The sequence below is a fragment of the Sceloporus undulatus genome, chromosome 5 (assembly GCF_019175285.1).
Source record: "Sceloporus undulatus isolate JIND9_A2432 ecotype Alabama chromosome 5, SceUnd_v1.1, whole genome shotgun sequence".
In the NCBI taxonomy this organism is placed as follows: domain Eukaryota; kingdom Metazoa; phylum Chordata; class Lepidosauria; order Squamata; family Phrynosomatidae; genus Sceloporus; species Sceloporus undulatus.
In genome coordinates, this window is record NC_056526.1 from 79,826,252 (window position 1) to 79,848,872 (window position 22,621).

Here is a 22,621-nt window from a genome sequence, read left to right on the forward strand (position 1 = left end):
CTGACAAACCACAAGGTTTTGAGTTCAGTTCTAGCCAAGGGCTCAGGGTTGACTCAAGCTTGCATTCTTCTGAGGTCACTAAAAAGAGTACCCAGCTTGATGGGGGAAATTAGCTTACAGCTGTAAACTGCTTTGAGACTCCTCAGTGTGGTATGAAGCAGTAAATAAATGAAGCTGGTATTGCTAAAATATATTTTAGTAGTCAGTAGTTAAAATTAGCATGGTGTAGTGGTTTGAGCATTGCACTATGACTCTGGAGACTAAGATCTGAATCTTTGTTCAGCCATTAAATTCCACCTTATGCAAGTCACCCTCTCTCATCCTCAGAGAAAAGCAAAAGCAAACCTTATCTTGCCAAGAAAATCCCATGAAAAGGTTGTGTTAGGGCCACCATATGTCAGAAATGACCTGAATGCACACAATAACAAGATGTTAAAAGGAAACAGCATATTTAAAAAGTAGCTCCTGAAGTATCTAAAGTCATTGTTTGCATTCTTATTTGCGTATAACACCGGACTTCAAAAAACATAGGAGTGGTTGTCTATTCATGCATAATGATTCCCTTATCCTCTCCTATCTGTTTTCCCCTCCCCAATCCACACAATTCCTCCACTCTCTGAGGGATATTTGGGATGGAGGATGGCAGCAGGAGAGGGATCCCCTTCTGACACTAGTATCCATTCTGTTTGTAGACAGGAAGAACTATATACAACCATTCATGAAACTGTATGTTATAGTAGACTGGTAATTCTATTATTCAGGGGTCACTGATGGGTCTGAAGTCAATGTAGCAGTGTATCTCCTCTGGGTTTTAGTGTGAACTTTAAAGAAGATATCCAGGGTGCTGAACCCTGTCTTTAAAATAAAAAGGTTCAAAACTTTGAAAAACCCCTTTAAGGCTTGGACTAACACTTTGCCCTGTTCTGGTGCTTCACCAGCAAGGATGATGTAGTGGAATAGTCAGGTCAGTCCAAGTCAAGTGCAGTCAAGCAAGCAATCTAAATGACAGTCCAAAAGGGAGATCCAAAAATGTAGTCTGGAAATGGAGCAAGGTCTGAGGTTATCAGGCAATAGGAATCAGGAACACCAGGAAGATGAATAAGGAAGGCTGTGTCCACCAGGAAAGATTGCTTGTGAGCAACCAGTTTGTCTCTGTTGGAATTTATGGTCAGTTGTCAGAATTCATCTGTTTCCTGATCAGTGAGCATCTGGCATTCAAAGGCCTCCTGCCACCACCACCAACCCCCCCCCCCCATGATCTGCTATGGTAGGTGCTGTGAGCACTGTGTTTTGCTGTTTGGAAACTCCCATCCTTTCTTGCCTTTCTCTCTCACCGGCAGGGCTCTCTGTCTTATTCTTGGGCCTCTCTGCCTCACCTTGCCCCTCTGTCTCACTGTCTGAATCTGAATCCTGAGAGTACAGCACAACAACCATTCCACTTACATTGGGGCCACCAGCCACAACTACTAGTAGTAGGCTGCAAAAGGAAGGGGGATATTTAGAATTTTTAATTACTCTTTCTGAAGTATTACAATGGGTATATGAAAGTCTTCAGAGCATTTTAGAATAACATCATATTTTAATTGGGGGATTTATTTTCACAACTGCATTGGAAGAGATTGGCAGGACTATCCAGTCCAACCCCCAGCCATGCAGGAATACACAGTCAAAGCACTCCTAAGAGATGGCCATTCAGCCTCTGTTTCAAAACTCCCAAAGAAGAAGACCCCACCACACTCTAAAGGAGTGTTTTCCACTGTTGAAAAGCTCACACCATCAGGAAATTCTTCCTAATGTTTTGGTGGAATTGCTTTTCCTGTAGAAAAAACGTTGAAACTGTTTCTGCTATATACCAAAATAAGTAGCTGTTCACTGTTGCATGAGCCAAATCTTTCCATGTTTCAGAGCCATACAGTAGGGAAAGACATAACATTTCTAGAGCTGTGGAGCTGATTCAGAAGTGCTGTCACTGTGTTCATTTGAAACGTCTCTTTCTCTATCAAGGTCAGCCTTTGAGATGGAAGTGCAATGATTCTGTTGGTTTGCTGCAGAAACTAGCTGTAGATAGTGCTAATTAGATTTGGCCTCCCACCACTGTAATTTCTAAAAAGTGTCATTAAAAATAACAAAGGGAAGAATAAATGTTTAAACTTAAAAATGATTTTTTTAAATACACAAAAGGGGGGGGGGGGAAGCAAGCAGCATTTCTAGAAGAAAGGGAAAGACTGATGCCTTCACCATCAAGGAAGTCACTGAAAGATTTGAAAAGTTACTTTGAAGACAAAAGGAATACCACAACATACTCAAGTCAACCATAAATGACCCATGCTGGAATCATGAGTGTCAGCCTACCTTTGCTCAGTTATGGATGGCTTCAGCGTATCATATTCATTTATCATCAAAGTAACTCTGAGCTGTGGTCACTGCCTTGCTAAACCGTCATTCGTGAAGGAGCAAAGATGTTGGACTCTTAAATGACCCAGTGTAAATTCTTTTTGACTATAACTGTATTCTTTTCCCCTTAATTCTTGTCCTTTTTCTTAGACAAACAAGTATAGAATTTCACATAGTATTGTGTTTCCCTGTGTCTCCTGAGAGTTTACACATGAATTCCTCTAATAGGACTGGGATGGATTGTCTGGTTTTCTTTCAGGGGAGGTCAAGAGCTTTGAAAACATTATCCTTAGAAACTCTTGACTTCACAGGGGCAAAGATTGCTGTTGAACTGGGAATCTGGTTAAAGCTACCTCTTATCTCTGTCTGTTGAAACCTGGCTTTCACAAAGGACTGGGGTGGGGGTAATGGATTTAGTGTTTTTACTTGACATAAAAACTCCTTGCTGGTGCTGGCCTTAGATCTTCTCTTAAAGTGTAAAGCACTGTTCACACTATGTTTGGAATGCACCTAGTCAAACTCCTCTTGTTACCTTTAAAAAAATAAAGTTATTTTTTTCCAGCATGACCCAGTCTTTTGAATCCATTTGCCATGCTTTAATATTTCAGCAAGTACTCCCATCATGACATGTTAATTTACTCCGAATTAGAATCTCATACAAATTTCATGACCTCTTGTCTTGTGGAAACTTTTTATCAACAATTACAAAAGTTCTCCACAGTGAGAAGCCATTGCCAAACATGCATTTCATACAGATTTCTTTCTCTGTATGATGGAGGGAAGGGTTGTAAATTGCGTTCTGAATATTTCAGCTGTTATCTTGCATAGAAGACATAATGCTGGACATGATGATTATCTCCTAATTAACCTCAAGACAGAAACATTTTAAAGTGCTCAAAGCATTTTTCAGGTGAATGACAATTAAATATGCAGACTGAGCGCACCTTGACCCAGAAAACCTTTGCTCTCATTTCAATGGAGAAAGCAAATCTATGAGGGATGTGAATAGCCCAGACTCACTTTTATGGCATTTCTCACATTCCATCTTTTACTGCGATCAAATGGAGAGTTTATTTTGTTTGTCCTGTATGGAAATACAGCCAGTACCCCATATCTAGGGCTCATGCATCCATGGATTCAACCAATCACAGTTAGAAAATACGCACACAAACAAATTTCCAAAAAGTAAACCTTGACTTTGCCATTTTATATAAGGGACATCATTTTACTACATCATTGTGTGAATTTCCAAGGCAAGGTGCACTTTGTCTTGTGATAAGTCTTGGGAATCCCCTAGTCTGTGCATGAATTCCTTGAGGATTATGGTTTATACAAACCATACAAACCTGCAAGACATTTTGTATGTTTATCTGAGAACCCACTAACTATAGATCAGGTCAGGAAGATATAACAGCTGGGTTTCCATTTTGACTTCATATGCCAAATAGCTGGAAAAACTTTGCTCTTTACCACCTATGAAGTAAATAAAAAGATAAAACACAAATGTGTTTACAAACTATCCAGAGTGGTGGTATTATGGTTCATCATATTTCACACAAACAGATTGGCTTCCTATTTGTGACAGTGAGTATGAAGAAGAAAGCAGCATGTAGGAGGAGAATGAAAATCCACAAAAAACATGTTAAATATTGAACTGAGGGGAAATTACCCTATGGTGCACACAATGAAAAAGAAGCAATGAGAAATAGACAAATCTTTTCAATTAAAAGACACTGAGTGGGAAATGAAGCCAATTTCTTCTGATTTCTGTGTGTGGTGCAATTAAGGACGGTTACCAGTGTGCATATGCTAGCAGACTCATTCAAAAGAAAAACTATTTGCTGAGTGTTCCCCCAAAATCAATTCCTCGGAGCAAATGGAACTCACAGTCTTCAGATGAATCCTACCTTTAGCAGTGAACCCTGCTTTTGTCTGTGCACCTCTAAGCACAGTCATCCTGCCTAGGGGGGAGCACAGTCCTTGAATCTAAATATATGGGGGCTATATAGACTTCTAAGTATAGGTGACAGTGAATGTGTTCCATTATGCACTCAGGCAATCAAAGGCTGACTGGCAAAGGTGGGTTAGTGGAAGATACATCTATGAGCAAATGGATACTCAAAAATGAGACTTGCCGTTAGCAGTGGTAGTAACTTCTTTCTTTGTCCTAGGATGGCAGTGATAAGTTGTGTCATTGCAAATTTCATCAGCAATAGTCTGGTGATCATTCAGCATCCTCTTTATTGTCCCAGACATAGAGTTCTTCCAGTGAGGTAAAAATGGTGGCCACCATCAAATATTTTGAGAATATTTAATTCTAGCTGGCAACTTGTTGGTGGCATATGTAGGTGTAAGTCAAATATTTTATGATCATTGAGGGGGGCAGGGTATTAACCACATCCTTTGTGCAATGATTCCTTAACCACTGAAATGACATCCCTCATGTTAAGGAGTAGTACATGGACATTTAGGCCAGCAAAGACTGGCCCCATCTATCAGCTAGGAAAAGGCAGCAGACAGCTACACAGCATCTGGCTATGGCCAGGTAAACAATGACATTCTCTGGAAGTCCGGGGGGGGGGGGCCACTGGTGTGTGATCAACAAAGCAGGATGATGTGTGACTGTCCACTGCCTTTTCCTGGCCAGGAAATGGGGCCACCCTGGAAGGAGATGTTGACTTCTTCAGGAAGAACTTTATGTCCCGCCAGTTGATTCAGGATCTCACCTTCTGCAAAAGCACAGATTCTGACTGGTTTTCTTTTTCCCAAGGGAAAAGAAACAGAAAAAAATCAGGTTGCACATGCTAATTTGTATGCATAGATACAAATATTGAAAAGATCATTACAATTTAAGTATCAACATCTTTCCTCATAATGGAGGTGACTGTGATCAAGTAATCACTTATCAGACGAGCTCTTAAAGAGGTACTATTCCAGTGTGACTCCTCTAGCTGCCTCCTGTTGCATGCTGGGATTGGCAGTTTTAAGGAGGGGTATTTAGAATTCTCAGGCAGAGAAGTTCAGCTCCTTAAAACTGCCAATCCCAGCATGCAACAGGAGGCTGCTAGAGGAGTCACACTGGAATAGTACCTCTTTAAGAGCATAGTGTGATAAACATCACTGTGTCTGCTCAGGGTACATTTACACTGGCCGCTTAATCAGAAGCCAGTCTGGAGCACTGTGCCTCAGGTGGGACCCAGACTGACCATGATGGTGACCACACACAAGAGGCTGAATCCTGTCTCATGCCACATCATTTTACACAACTAAATTGTACACAGTTATGAACCACTTGTGATAGGTTCACCTTAGGTCTTGAAGGTAGACAACAACAACAAGAGTAAATCAGTGTTGACTTGGCCTGCCAACATTTATATGTTGTTGCTGTGTGCTTTCAAGTCATTTCTGATTTGTGGTGACCCTAAGGCAAACCCATCACAGGGTTTTCTTGACAGGTTTCTACAGAGGGGGGTTGCCTTCGCCATCCTCTGAGGCAGAGAGGCTTATCCAAGATTACCCAGTAGGTTTCATTGTGCAGTAGGAATTAGAACCCTAGTCTCTAGTGCAGGGGTAGGCAACCTGCGACCCGCGGGCCGGATGCGGCCCGGCAAGGCCTTGGGACCAGCCCCAGCCCAGTCCTGCCACCGATTGCCGCCGGGGCCTTTGGGGGGCAATTGTCTATAGAAGCCTCAGAAACATGCATTTATATTAACATTTTTTTAAAAAATCAGCAAATTTTTTCACGTGTCCTCCATTTTTTTAAAAAAAGTGTCTTCCATTTGAAAATTTTGTCCTACATTTGTCCTGGTTTATTTATATATTTAATTTTTTAAAAAATTATTTAATTATTTATTTTTTGGCCTCGGCCCCCCAGTTGTCTGAGGGACAGCAACCCGGCCCCCGGCTCAAAAAAATTGCCTACCCCTGCTCTAGTGTAATAGTCCACCATTAAAACCCCTACACCATGTTGTCTCTACAATATTTATATAAGTTTGATTAATTTAATAGATATATCTAGTTGAGATTAATCATTGGTTTCATGACTTCAACCCAAACATGGACTGGCCAGCTCTTCAAGGATACTTTACACAACTGTTGTTTATACAACTACTGGATAAGAGAAGACTTGCTGAATTGTTCCTTCCATTAAAGAGTGCCATCCTTTCCTTTGCACAAGATAAAATTGGATTCAGTAACAAATGGCTCAGGCATCCTATGAAAGAAATGACTGGAGACCATTATTATATCTTTTCATTCCAGTATATATCAGAAGTGTATGTCTTGAATTGAGAAGGAAGAGATGTGTAGCAGGGGAGGGTAAACAGAAATGTGATTATCTGAAATAAGAGTGAAGGGAGGATTGATTAAGCATGACTTCACATTGCATAGGCTTGCTTCTCCACTGACCAAAGAAACATACCTTTCTGCTATCTTCTCTGCTACTCCTGTGTTGTCTTCTTTGCTTCTTTTTATTCTCAGATCCTCCCAACACATACATGTACCAGTTTTTCTCTGACATCACACTGACAAAACAAAATGAAGGGGGGGGGGGGATTCATTAATAACATTACAGAAAGTTGGCCAGAGATGTGATTACAGGAAGGCCTTCAATCTTCAAAGATTTCCACAAGATTGAACATTTATTTATTTTTCATTTTAGGAGAACCCTATGGATAAAATAATCAATATCACACAGAGTTTCTCCTGAAATACATCAGCAGAGGAATCCAGGTGAAATTCTATGGTCCCATCAATATGGAATACTGTTATCAAGAATTCAGTCAGTTGTCTTTTTCATTTTCTCTTTCTTCATTTCAGATTAGTAGAGCCAGTGAATATATTTGAGTGAGCAAATCTAAGACCATGGCACAACAACCAAGAAAGCAGAGAATTGCACCAAAAAGCAGTGTATGGCATCATTCCATGCACTTTTACATACATATTTGTTGTTAGCAGGTGTGCAAATGGAAATGGTGATAAGTTGCTTCCATGAGATTTGCTTGTCCCCAGTCAATTATTTAAAACTTAATTAAAATGCATGTCACTTGGACTTTGAGGGTACTGTATATCCATAGTTTCATTCATGAAAGAACAACAAGGATTAATAGAATCTACCAAACATCAGCATTGTTTTCATAATGAAAGGCTATAATCAACTTAAGTTGATTAAGTTACCTCTAGCTGCTTTGATATTTTTCAGAATACTTCCAAAATATGTTAAGCTGCACATTTTTAATCTATTTAGCATGAGTTATTCCAGCTTTCATCATTCCTTTTTCTTTTAGATTCATTAACTTAAATAACTGCAGAGCTTGTAAAAATTGCCTTTTGAGGTAATACTGCAGCCAATATGGTCACTTTGTACTGGTATATCTATGCATAGGGTTGCATAAATGTTAACCACCAGACAACCTAAGCATTTTGACTGTAACTATACTAAGTTATCAGAGACCCCTCCTCAGATGAAGAAAATGTCTCACCAGTACAGCAATTCATGTTCTTCAGTCAAGGCAGAGAGTAAAATTTGGCTTTGCAAAATGAGTGGACAGGCTCTGTCTTCATGATAAATCAACATTTTAAGTACATTTGAGGAAGTAGATATAAGTCTACGAAAGCTCATACTGCCAACTTCCTTCTTTTAAACTCTTCTACATGGCCACATAGCCCAAAAAACTATGGATGCTGGCCAAGAAAGTCTTCGACCTCAAATAGAGAGGGTAATTTATCCCAGCTTCTCCTTTCTCCAGTCTTAAGGACTGGAGTGCAGCTTCAGCACAGCTTCTGGCCACTTTCCCCATCTAAATGCTATGCCTCCAAAGTGGCCATGTTGACTGTTTCATCCCATAGTCAGAAGCTTCTCTTATTCCCCACCCTTTTGATCTCCATGAAACGGTTGTGGGGGGACTCCAGTAGTACAATGGTAGGTCCTGGGATGTTCAGTGGACATCTGTATCATAATTCCATATGCTGAATTATTATGCTACTTTATGCCATACAGAATGTTGGCCTAGGTCTGTCACCAAGGAAAGCACATTCACAAAACAAAGAGGCCAAACAGATCGGCAGCTTCTGGCCACTCCAGCCACATTTGCTCCCTGTTCAGCATGGGACCATGGCAACCAGGTGCTGCAGTCCTGAGGCCATCTGCCGATATGGTGCTAAAAGGACCGCTGGCAAGGAGCACTTTTTTGGAGCTCCTTTTGCTGGAAGCCCTGGGTCATCTGTATGCCATGCCTCCGTGTTTCGGGCCAAAATCAATGGTTATGTTTTTATATGCCAGACTACTCTTATAGAAACCAGAGAACCATTTTGGCTTAGTAGATGATGTGCTATGTTGGAGCATATCAAGAGGGAAACAATAGTCTATTCCAATTGTATTTCCCTTGTTTCTGGTATGGTGCCTCTGAACAGAGAAGCTCCATTTAGCTATAATGGCAAAACAGTTATCAGCGGGCCTCAGACCAATTTTTTTTCTAATATTTTTTAAAAAGCCATCTGAGATCATGAGAATCACCACGTTGTGTGGAGGTAAATTCTGTAAGTTAACTATGCTCAGAGTGAAATAGTCATTCATTTTTTAAGAGCTAAATCTTTCTTCAAAGTAAATGGTTTAAATTATTTCACGGGTTTCTTTTTGAAAAGCGCATTCCACAGAAGTGGATGTGGGGAACCTATCATTATTCTACTAGACATATAAATTGTTCTGTGAAAGCAGCTCTTTATGAAGCAGAGCTGATGTTCTGTTAGGTAGGGATAGGCATCAACGACAGGCAGCAATTAAACAAAGATAAAGTTCTCTAGATGATCATATAGTGGACCCTCTCTAGCAGGTGAAAGAAGAAGGAGAAGTTTTTCCCAACAAAGAAAGCATGCCAATCTTCCAAAGCAGATATATTTTATATTTAAATATTTTATTTTCTTTATTTTTCAATCAAATGAAAAGGATAACTAAAATACATTGTACAGTTTGGTTTGAATTTAAGGTATCACAGTAACTAGCCATGATGATTATGACAAGTAAATAAAACTGCTGGTTTTATTTATGTACTTTTGAATTTTTTCTTGCTTTTCCCATAGCACAGATTAAAACAGAGCAGCTTGGTATAACAGTCTTAGTGTTGGATTAGAACTCTGGAAGACCAGGTTTGAACATATGCTCAGCCACAAAAACTTACTGGGTGATCTGGACCCGCCTTGATCCAAAACAGGGAGAGGCAGGATACAAATAAATATTTTATTATTATATTATTATTATTATTGGGCAAGTCAGATTCTCTCAATCTCAAAGAAAAGCAAAAGCAAACCTCCTCTGACTATACCTCACTGAAAACTCTATGACCTGGTAGCTATGTGCCAGAAACAACTTGAAAGTACATAATAACAACAAAAAACTTTTTAAAAAAATATAATGTAAAAAATTAAATAAGTGATCCTATCTAAAACAACAGGAATGTAAAAGAGTTTAAAATTCTTCAAAACATAGCAATGAGGATAAAAATACAGCATACACTGCCATTAAAAGGCCTTTCTGCAATAATCATATTTTTGATCTTGAAAGCCTTAAACACTGTTTTCTATCTTATCACTGCTAGACTAGATAGGATATTGGAGACAACTGAATAAAACAGAACATAGGGCCTCTAGGGTGGGGGCACTTTAATTGTTGAATGCCTATCCTTAGGAGATTTGACATATGTGCTTTGGTCAGATGTGTTTTGAAAACTACTTCTTTCAACAGAATTTAACATTAAAATGATCTAATTTAAGAAAATGCACAAATTTGTATCTATGTGTGCATGGAGATTGTGTCCCAACACAATCTCCTAAAATCAACCAAAAGTCTCTTCTCTAATAATAAAGTGGGAGACTAAGATTGTACACATAAGCATTCTTCATGGCGTGTTTATGTTCGAAAAATTTCTGTTAAGGTTTGGCATAATGTGAGATATTTGTATTTTAGTGTGAAAGTATGGCCACATCCAGAACTACCTTAAACCCATTGAAATTATTGTGTATTATATTTTCCTATATTTTAATATGGGTTTATTTGAAGGTCTTGTTCAAAAAAAAAAGTAAAGAACCAACCCTTAAGTGCATTGATACGTCACAGAGTTTATTTATCTTGTTGGCCAAAATCCAGTTGCTTGTCCCAACTAAAATAAATTTACTGAACTTTCCTTTCAACTCAGTACAGGGCTTTATTTTCACTTTTACTCTAGAGTTTATAACTAGAATTATGGTTAGAGGCTATGTAAGGACCATGAAAGTACCCCCAACCCCACATCAATAAGCAGCCACTGCTATCAATGGGGTTCCAGTCCCTTGTTGATTGAGAAATATATACCTGATGTTCCCAACTCTCCTCATGCTAGTGATCTCTGACTCCTTTTTCTGCCTGTGTTGACAGAGATCCTTCGTAAAAGGAAATGAGAATATCAGGCAACTGTTTCTTACTCAACAGGAGAATATACCCCTATTGATCCCAGCAGCTACTTACTGGTATGTGGTGTTTTGGGGGGGGGGGGGTCTGACTGGAATCTATAGTTATGGAGCTACATAGTACATTATGGTAATACAGGAATCTGGTGCACTTCTTTTAGCTTATGATTGCAGCATGTTAGAGTAGCAGTTTAGTTAATTCCAAGAGTAAAAGATTTGCAAACAACAAACAGTAAGGGCAACTTGGAACAAAGTGATCTTCTCTGATTTCAGGTTTCCCTTCTGTTTCTTATACCAGAAATTGCATAGACACTTTTTATGTGTCCCCAAGAAGCTCTTATCCCTGGGACTTTTGTTAGGATCCACCTGGGAACAAATAAGCTAAGCAAAAAGCAAGAGTATGGAGGTAGGATCTTTTAAAAAAGAAAAAGAGAAAGCAGAGAAGAGGGTTGGATAGGACAGATGAGAAATGGGACCTTTAAAAATTCATACAGTGGTACCTCGGGATACGAATTACCCAGCTTACGAATTTTTCGGGATACGAAAAAATCCCATAGGGATTTATTGTTTCGGCTTACGAAGGTTTTTTCGGGTTACGAAAAAACCCCGGTGCTATTTTAAATGGAGCCGCGGCGGAGCCGCGGCTTTTTCTCCATTAGCGCCTATGGCAATTCGGGTTACGAAGGTTTTTCGGGTTACGAAATTAGCCGCGGAACGAATTAATTTCGTAACCCGAGGTACCACTGTACTGCTATTTCCTTCTCTCTCAGTCTCAAAACAGAGACAAGCCCAGGCTAGGGGATAATGGATAGCACATTTCACCATCATTCTGGTAAGGCTTTTAATGCAGGCTTTTAACTTCAATTTATATGGCAATTTAACATAAATTTAATAGTTAAGGGGTTTTGTTCTAATATGAATGCATTTGATTTTAACTCACTAATTAGTAACTAAATGAATGAATATGCAAAAGGATATTGTAGCACCTTTGAGACTAACTAAATGGCTCAACACTTTCCAACTAACTGGAGCGCAGCTTTGGTGCAGCTTCTGGCGTCTTAAGATACATGTGTCATTTAAACAGCATGCCTCCAAAGTGACCCAAAGCAGATTTATTTTGGCCTGTCTGTTCGAGCCCTAAGCTACTTAACTGATAGTCTTAATTTACTTTATCACTGTGCCCCCTGGATATTGCTCCTCTCTTCTTCTACCCACCCCTGCACACATGATATTCTGCAGTGACCCTCCCCTGTACTGCCAGAGGAAGAGCCCAACTTTTGCAGTGCTTGGCATCATGGGATTTGGTAGCTGGGTGATATTTATTTATTTAATTAATTTCTATGCCACCTTTCTCCCAGAAGAGACCCAAAGTGGCTCAAAAAGAATGAGGCATATTGTCATCATCTTAAAAGATTTGGTCATGAGGGGCCAGGCTAAACTAATTTAAGGGCTATGCTTAATCTATGACCACTGGGAATATGGCAACATAACAGGGCTATGGTGACATAACAGGCTGCAAATCTACAGCACTACGTATATAAATAAAGCATAATAATAATAATAATAATAATAATAATAATAATATGTCCAGCAGGCTCATTCCCAGTAACCCCTCACATATTCTTTAAGCATTTGAAGGATTTGTATAATTGTTCCTGCATCCTAGACTTGTTTACTGTATCTTTTTCTCTGCCTGATGCTTGAGCACAACAATGATGAAATACTGATGGTGTAAAACTTGCTGCAAAAGAACAGAAAAGGTTAGCATTATTCCCTGAATGTTGCAATAATATGTTGTCATTCTTATCCCACACACTTTGTTATATGCATCAGAAACAATGCTCAGACTATGGTCCTTTTCTTAGTCCTCTGGGAAGCTTTTGTCATCAAAAGTTTAAATGTTCATTTCATTGTAAATAGGTAAGCCTGTCTCCACAGATTTACTATCTGTATAGGACATATAATAGGAATGAGAATAGTGTTGAGGCACTCTAAGTGGAACATTTTCTTCCTTCTGATTGCTACGTATTCTCATCTTTGTTTGTGTGTGTGTGCGCACATGCACAGCAGGGGGCTCTACTGCAGTTAAAATTGTAGACTCCCTAATGCTCTAATATCAATTTTAGACAATTCTATATTGTGAGGCATGAAGCTTTTTATTGGAGGGTTAATATTTTCTGCTAGGCAGCCAAGCAAGCATTTAAAAGCAGCAGTCCTAGTGTGTGTGTGTGGGGGGGGGGGGGACATACCACCCCTTGAAACTACAGGACTTTAAATAGTAAACCCAGCTCTTTGAATTGAGCCTGGAAAGCATTCTCCAGCTTTTACTGTCACTTCTCAACAGTTTAATCCTAGAAAAGATAATTAAAATTAGCATGGCTCAATTTTTTTATGACCCCTGTCAAATCCATTAGGTCATCTCTACAGACTGTGTACTAGTTGTATCCCTGATGTTTCTATATAGTGGACCCTTGTTATTGCTGGTGTTTGGTTCCAAGATCCCCCGTTGATAACAAAATCTGTGGATGCTCACGTCCCATTAAATATAATGACATAGTAAAATGGTGTCCCTTATAAAAAAAAAAAGTAAAATCAAGGTTTGATATTTGAAATTTATACTTTTTTTTAACATTTTCAAACCATGGATGCTTGAATCTGTGTATAAAAAAAATCTGTGTATAACAAGGGCCGACTGTATTTTGTTCCTGGCACACAAACTGGAATTCATCCCAAGTTATGTTCCCTCTAGAATATTTGAACAACAATACAGCGCGCCTGCGTCATACGCGGGCGTGCCTTACGTGGCTTGAGCATACGCGCTCAAGCCACGGGGCGCGCACGGGGCGGAAGGGATGGCGCGTCCCATTCAATTGAATGGGCGCGCGTGCCCATTGCGCCCCGCGCACCCCCGCGCTGCCACACCGCCATGCACGAGCCCCATTGTTTACAATGGGGCTTGAGCATAGGTGGAATTCACCTTACGCGGAGGGATCCGGAATGGATCCCCGTGTAATGCAAGGGCCCACTGTATTCACCTTTGTTACTAAGGTTCTTTAAATGTTATTTCCTTTTGCAATCTCAGTATTTGAACTTCATGCAAATGTCTACTTGTAGTGAAGTCTTCAGAATAATGTCCAACTATGTCTGTTCTTAAAGGTTTACCTTATGATTTTTATTTTCACAGAAAGATAGGAAATCATATGGGACATTTGCTACACCAGCTTTACAGGAGACCCCCTGACTGGCAGTCTTCCAGAAAGATAAGAAATAAATAAAAGAGATAACTCCCCAACCTCCATTGTGCATATGATCTTTAATCAGGAAACTTTCGTGTTTATCTAGGAAAAAAAAAGCATTAATGACAACAACATTTTAGGTTTTTTTAATGTGTGAAATAAACGCCTTCCCCTCCATTATCCTTTATTTCATTTAACAAATTTTTAAAGCTTTTTCATGCTTCACTAAATGCAATATTTATCATTTCTTACTGGGATATATGTTCAAATTCACCCCATGTTGTGCTTTTCCAAGAACATCTGGACTTCAGTATTGGGGGTGGTTTATAACTGATATAAAAGGCAAGAGAAAAGGGAATGGGTTGGAAGTCACCACAAAGTAGGAAGTATGTTCTGCATAGACTCATGGCTGACCCTACCATGAAGCAGAATTATGCAGTAATCTCAGATGGCAGATGCTGAGAACTTGGCACTGTGGTCTGATTAAATCAAAGAACCGCAGAGCTGGAAGAGGACACAAGAGACACCTAATCCAATGCTCCTATGCAAGGATACATAACTAAAGCATTCCTGAAAGATGTCCATCTATTTCATAAAAAAGGACAGTCTGTAATAATCTAACACAGCCTATTCCATTATCAAACAGCTCTTAAAGTCTATATGTTTTTTTTCTAATGTTTAAGTGGAATCTCTTTTCTTGTAAATTTCTAGAATTCTACTACCTGCTTAAGCATCAAGATTATTCCTTACTTGACTTAGGGGTGAACAGACTAGCCAACAAAGCCAGCTTCCAGCCAGCTTGGGGCATGCCATGAATACAACACATGCCCCCAAGACACCCAGAAGCTGACTTCAAGCTGCCCAGCTGCCCAGACATGGGCTAGCTTTCAGGTGCTCTGGAGGCATGGTGTTTATACGCCACATGCCTCAGGAGAGCCATAAAGCCACGACGAAGCAAGAAAAGCAGGCTTTTTGCTGGCACAAAAAGGAGCAGCAATTTGCTGATTCTTTTTTGGCCAGCAAAAATGAGGATTGGGGGCATGGCATGTGGTTTTCTCAGGCTTCAAGCTGTCCCTTTGGAGTATTCTGTTCTGCCCCTGTGCTCTTAAGTTAAATCACCCCAGCTTTTTGGACAGTTTACAAGCATGTAGAATTGTTCTCAGGGCACAGTGCTTTTTTTTTTAAGGGTAACAAAAAGGTGCAGGTTTTGCTATTTCTTTGCCAGGAACTCTTTTTAAAACAACTACATGGTATCATTTCATCAACTCCCTTCAAACTTACCGTTTCTATAAAAACTTTGCCTCATTCATAATCCAAAAAACTCCCAAAACCCCTATGTGCATGCATTTGCTTATGATCTTCCTTTCCCCAATTTCTTTTCTTCCCTTCTTCACCATGCTATCTAAATTTTGATTGTAAGGTCCTTGAGCAATTTATTAAATAATATGCCGATATCAGGGTCTCCAATGTTGGTTCCCTCTGCCACAATTTTAAAGCTTCATGTTATTGACATTGCTTGTATTTGTGTAAGGCTTATTGTTACTATTGATAACTGTCTTTTGTTCTTGTTGTTATTAGCAGGTGCTAGTCCTAGCAATGGGAATGGGAGTTTCAGACACAAGTTGTTACTGAGAAGCTTCAAGGTTACTCCTCCTGAGAGGTAGTGCTTGTGCGGATAGTGAAACTAATACTTCTGATCTTTCTGAAATGGTTTTCTGTATTGATCTACTGCAATACACTATTTCTGGTTCATTCATGAAGCCTGCTTATTGAGTTAGATAGAGACAGGACACCCAGCAGATTTCACATCTACAGATTTCAAATTAATACAGATCTGCAATAAAGCATGCTTTGTTGTCCCCATCTGACACTGTCAACCACCTTTCCTCACCTCCCAACCCCAATCTATTTGTAGTGTATGATCTTGACTGTGGCAAAACAATAATTGTCATGACAATTCTGAGTAGACTGGACACCCTGATACCTTTTATGTTATTAACAATATTGTTTGGGAGGAGAACCAGAAAATCAGATAGCAAGCAGATGGAATAGCATTCCATCACTCCCTGGAAACCATTCACCTCTTCATTCAAAGCCAAGGACAAATTTGGGCAAATAAAGCTGACACTGCCTCCAGAACTCTTTGCATAATGTGACAATTTGTGATTAACCAATGAATGATAGAGCCCAATTGTGCTGCTCTAGCATTTGAACAACTAGGGGCCAAATGTGTTTGTGCTGCAATATGGTCAAAGTTATAGTCACTGCAATCTGGCCCAAAGGGTGGATGGAATGGAAAAGAGAGAAGGAGGTGGTTTACAATATAAACACACCTTGGCAACAGACCAGTGGGATGGAAGACAATACCCAGAAAAAAAGGCTAACAGATTATCATCTGGGCTGTGCACAGGGCTGTAGGTGAGCTAAAAGGCCAGAATTGTTCTCATGTAACATAAAGTTGTTTCTGACTTATTGACAACCCTAAGATGAACCTATCCCAGCTTTTCTTGGCAACTTTCTTCAGAGAGGGTTTGTCATGGCTAACCCAAGAGGCTAAGAGATTGGGACTTGCCCAGATTTACCTAGTGGTTTTCCATGGCTGAGCCAGGATTCAAACCATGGTGTCCCAGAATTATAGTCCAATGACCAAAGCACTACGCTACGCTGGCCAGAATACTTGTTGAAAAATATATACATTTCTTGTTATTCATATCAACAGACCTGGGGGACAATTTCCCATCCATGGGACTCGCCAGGAGCCATAGAGACTGCTAAAATGCCAATATTAAGAAAAACAAAGCCAAAGTATTATCTTCTGTTTTTAAAATTAATTTGTTTAACATTAGTTTTGTTTTTAATAGAAAGATTGATGTTTAACAGTGCATATGCCTTCTGCAAATTATTTAAAAGGTGACTTCCACTTCTGGAGATGTACAAGCGTCCTCTTTCTTGTCTTTTCTTTCTTCTCTGATAAAAAGGTGGTTTGTGTTGAGTGCTGTAAAAAACAAAAGCAAACCCACAGCAGTGTATGTGTGTGAAAATCATATGCAGCCCTGGGGCCATGCTTTGCCACTTCTGGTTTAAATGAATCTGGGAGAACAGAAAAAATCAGTAAAATTACTTCCTTTGGGCCCCAGTTGCTATTAGATTTCTGTAAGTTTAACCAGCAGCTCAGGAAAAGCCTAAGAGGTCCAAGATCTCAGGCATTAAGGAAGCCTGGAAAATGCCTCAGTGTGTGTGTGTGCAACAGAGAGTGAAAGAGGAGAGGACCAAGAAGGTAGGATTTATACTATCTGTAATAGCAAAATCCTCTTTTGACTCCTCATGCTTCAGTTAAAACACAAGAGATAATACCATTATGGGTCTTTTTCAGGTCAAGTAGCTTGGGATTCTGCTCAGCATTGGAGAGATTGTAATAGAAATTTATATATATATATATATATATATATATATATATATATATACACACACACACACACACACACACACACACACACACACTGTATATATATATATATATATATCCAAATAAAGATAAAGTGGACTCAGAAACAGCACCAAAAGAAATTCTAAATAAATTCTAAACTAGCCTGAGAAAATGAAAATAAATTAGAAAATATTTGCAAGTGATGGAAACTTTCACAAATTAAAAAACAGATTTTGATGTATTCTACCACACAAGTCTCACATGTAATTATAATAATGGTCACCACCTAAAAAAAACCTTTTAATTCAAAGACATAGCCATGTTAGTCTGGAAAAACAGTATGCAAATGCATCTGAGGAAGTAGGCTCAAGTCAACGAAAGTTATGCTACCAACTTCTGTCTTTGAGTTTGTCTCAAAGGTGCTTCAAGATTCCTTTGCATGAAACTTTTAAGTTTGATTCTATAGCCCAACCCATTCTTTATGTCTTTCCATCTGACTTTTTCCTTTGTACAGGACAGATCCAGGATGGGGCAGTGAAAATCCTTGGCTGGGACAGCAGACTTTGGCTAGCAAAATGGAAGGCACGAGTGGGAAGGAGAAAGAAGTTTTGATAAATAAGGAGGAGCCAGCCCATGCAGGGCTTTAAAAGTCATCAACAGAAATTTGTAACAAAATACAGAGAGGGAGGGGGAACCAATGGAGGGATGACAATAAAGGAGAGATATGATCGAAGTGATGAGCAGATGTGATAATGCATGCATCTGAATACTGGACAGAAATTAAAGGATGGAGGTGAGAAAGAGGAAGCCCTTCTAGAAGGGGGTTACAAAAAATCCAGTCACAAGACCACTAGGGCATGGACCAGAATCTTGGCATTAGAGGCAGAAAGATCTTTGGAGAGATGGTAAATATAAATAAACATTATTGTTGTTGTTGTTGTTGTTGTATTTTCTGGTGTATAAGACTACTTTTTAACTCAGGAAAATCTTCTCAAAAGTTGGAGGATCATCTTATAAGTTGGGTGTTGTCTTACAGGGCAGGTGCTGAAACTTCCAAGCCGAACTGGTGAATCTGCAGTCGCTGCATATGGTGGGGAGAGAGCTCAAAAATGGCCGTGGCTGCATCTCCATCATATGTGGCGGCCATACGAAAGCAGCAAGGGCAGCCCTGTACAAGTACGGTAGAAGAAAATCCACTCACCAGGATTTATGGAAAGAAGTGACTTAACGTGGTCCCGATGACTAGGTGAGGGGGCACTTTACCGCAAAGATGTAAGTGAAGGGCGGAGCAAGCTGCAGGCATCCGGGATGCTCAGGTTATGGAAAAAAGAGCCATGTTTGCAGTACTGCTCTGATAGTCTTGGAGACAGGGAGGTCTGGGCAGGCAGGGAGATCTGACCAATACAAGCAGGCTTTGTATACAACAAGTTTTCCTGCTAAGTACCTGCATGTCATAAGATTTTGAATTAAAATTACCATATTGAAATCAAATCTGATGTTTTTTTAATTTTTATTTGGTGTGCGTTGGAAGAGGGGTAGTCTTATACTGTGAGTATATCCCAAAATCTATATTTTAACTGGAAACATTGGGGATCATCTTATATGCCCAGTCATTTTATATGCCAGAAAATACAGTATTATTATTATTATACCCCTCAACCCTAGTATGGACCGAGTTCGTACAAAATGGTGGCGCTCATCCACACGGGGGCCGCCATTTTGATGTCGTGGATGCATAGCATCTGGACGTCATGCGGCGGAAGTGACGCCGTGAGTGCACGACTTGCACCTCGCGGCGCCACTTCCGGGGCCCAGAAAGAAGAGCCATTTTAGTGCTTCTTTCTGGCTGTGCCCGGGAACCGGCGGCGGCGGCAGACCACCCATTTTGGGTGGTCTGTAACTCGTCACAGTTTACCAAATACAGCTCAGAGAATAGCTAAAGGTTTTGTGTGAAACTGTATTATAGGAACCAGTTGTAAAATACAGTAAAAGAAATTGTTATACTTTGTAACTATTAAAGCAACTATACACCATATCACTCTTGAATCCCAACCACGAGAAACATACTGTAAACAAATGACATGTAAATAAAGTTTTTCCTTTTTTGTTTCAACAAATGGTTGTCTGAAGTGACTGCAGAAACCTATTAAAAATGCTACCACCAGGAGAAAGAAAAGAAGGCCTTTTAAATTTGGGACACATTAGATAGTAGGTGTGTGGCTGTCAATGAATAATTGGTGTCAAGCTGGGGGAAATTTTGAAACCCAGAGATCTGGCATTAACAGAGAGTTATAGTGCAGGAGACACTTTGAGAGAGTCTTGAGTTTGAGTGTCTCTGTCATAATGTCCTATAGTGTTTTGATCATCAGTAACTGTTCACTTGTTGCCATGCATCCTTCCTTTTGGTGTAGGGCACCATAGGTCAAGGAATGCAAGATAAAAATAAGATCAGATCCTTCTAAATCTTACTGTGTTTCATTCTGCATTCTTCTATGGCATATGATCAAATTAGATGATCAATGCTGGCATCTGACTTTTTCACTATACTTCATTTAACAGGTGAATGGAAGGGCTTGTTGATTGGAGTTCGAATCACTGTAGCATAGCTCCAGAGCAAACTCCTATATTGTATTGATCGGTACTTATTGTCATCAGAGTTTACCAATCACATCAGGATAGATTCAGTCCATTATAAAGAAATGTTCCTTAAGGAAATAGTTAAAAGGAAGACAGAGTCAGAAACTAAAGCAAGATAATAAAATGTGCTGTGGCGTTTTACTCACTTGTAGCTTTATCTCAAGATGAATTCTCAGAACAGCACCCTGCCTTATGAAATGAATGATTACCCTGAGCCAACATAGATGTTTCACCAAAATGTAAAATATTCTTCTCTGTATTCTACTTCCAGTTGCCATGAGAGTAGACCCAAGGTAGCAAGTATTGTATGGTGAAGGTGTAATTGTGCAAAGCCCATTGATTCAATGAGCATTACTTTAACTGGGATTAACATTAGGATTAAAAGCACTCAAATTACTAACAGAAACGTCAGGAATAAACTCTTCTAGAACATGGCCACATAGCCTGAAAACCCCACAAATAACTACTGACAGATAATTCATGAATGCTCCAGACTTATAAAAATGTCCATATGAAAACTTTTCTTTAGTATTTTGTTGCTTTTAAAATTGAATATGGTTTGGAATTGAATGCAGGCATTCAAAATAGAAAGGATTACAGTGATATATTTATCTTTGATCACGCTATACACACCTGTATCTCTTCAGCCACCATTTGTGTAACCCATTTCAGCTGTATATATCCATTTACATCACTTGGTAAGCTTCTGCTTCTTAATGGGAAGTAGTCTTCCCCCCCCTCCATCACAACTTTTTAACTGAAGAGTTCATATCTATGGCTTCTATCAATTTAGACTGTCAATAAAATGCAATAAAACTGGGACCCAGTTAGGGTTGAATGGATTTTGGTTCTGCTTTGTTTCTCAATACAGTTGTCCCTCCATATTCACTAGGGTTAGGGGCACAAGACCCCCGTGAATATGGAAAAACCGCAAATAACAAAAACACTGTTTTTATCTGAGAGGACACCTCTCTAGGAATCTCTAGGTCCTGCAGTGCAACTTTTGGTTAAAGTTGACCATAGAGTTGCACTGGAGGGCCTAGATATTCCTAGAGAGAACATATTAATCAAATCCGCAAATACCAAATACGCAAATATGGAGGGATGACTGTATTTTCCACATTAAATGTATGTACACTTTGTTTCCTAAAAATAAATGTCCAGGTACATATCAATTAACCAAGTAAATGTGAAAAAACTAATGCAACTTTAAAATTGGTACCAGAGGCAGAAATAAAATAGCATAGGGATATGTTCTTACACCAGAGGAATTCAATGTATTTCGGCAGACTTCTCAACCATAACTAAAACTATGCACATATAAAATAAACAGTTCTTCTAAATTGCATCCTGGGATGACTTTTTCTTTCTTCAACCTCCATACTGCTTATGATTTTCAATCTGATGGCCAGATGCATAGATCTTTGCTTTGTAACATGCTGAAGTGGTGGGGGTTGGTGAGATAGACTTATCTAATCTCTCCTTTCCTCTCTTTTTTGCTGTTCATGCATGCTGAGTAAAGGATCCTTGAGGCAGCTCCTGTTTATCTTGCTTGTTGTGGAGAAGCAAACTACAAGTGTATCATCTAGAGTAGAATCCCATTGTTTCCCCACTCAAACTTTAGTGCATTGTTTATCGCAGACACACTGCTTAGCCCTAACACTGAAAGTCTGTGAAATTTTTTTTAAAAGGTTGGGCTGGCGACTGTGCACATGCGCAGTCTGCAGTTGGCAAAAGAAAAGTTTAAAGGGGCGGGCCAGTGACTGTGCACATGTGCAGTCTGCAGCCGGAAAAAGAGGGGGGGGGGGGGGGGAAGCCGGCTGTGCAGTGGCTTCCTCTCTCTTTAGAGCATCCTGTGAGGTGGTGGTATGGTTGGTGGGAATAAGATATGGTCTCACATAAGCCGTGTTCACTCCCCCCAGTATAGTTGCTCCATCGAGCTTTAACACGCCCCCGGGACTGGCGGTTTGGAGGCTCTGCATTCATGAAAAGGCACCTTCATGACGTCTTTCCCTGACCATCTGTACCCCGCCACTGTTCTTTTAAAGCCATGAACAAGTGTGTTAGTTTTGCTTCATCCCACATTCAAATGTTGCAAATTGTCGTGACTTTAGATTTAAAAAGTGCCTGGGATGACATTTTTGCCCATCCTTGCTCCTCTTGGATTCTCCCACAGAGCTGAATATGCAAAATCAATATAAGAGGGCACTGATAATTTGCAAAGGAGATGAGGGAACGGAGAAAAATATTTTCATACCAATCACTGTCAATCAAACCTGTTTTGCTAGTATAAAGAAAGATTTAATGTAATCCCTGTTAACTGTTGACAACATTGCTTTTCTTACAATCAACAGTCAATGAAATAGTGCGAAATTAACTTACATTGCCTTTGCAAAGAATTAATAGCATTATTGCAGAACGCAAAGAACCTGTAGCAAGAAATGCTAAAGCCAATATAAACAATTTATAAAGATGACAAGATTCTATT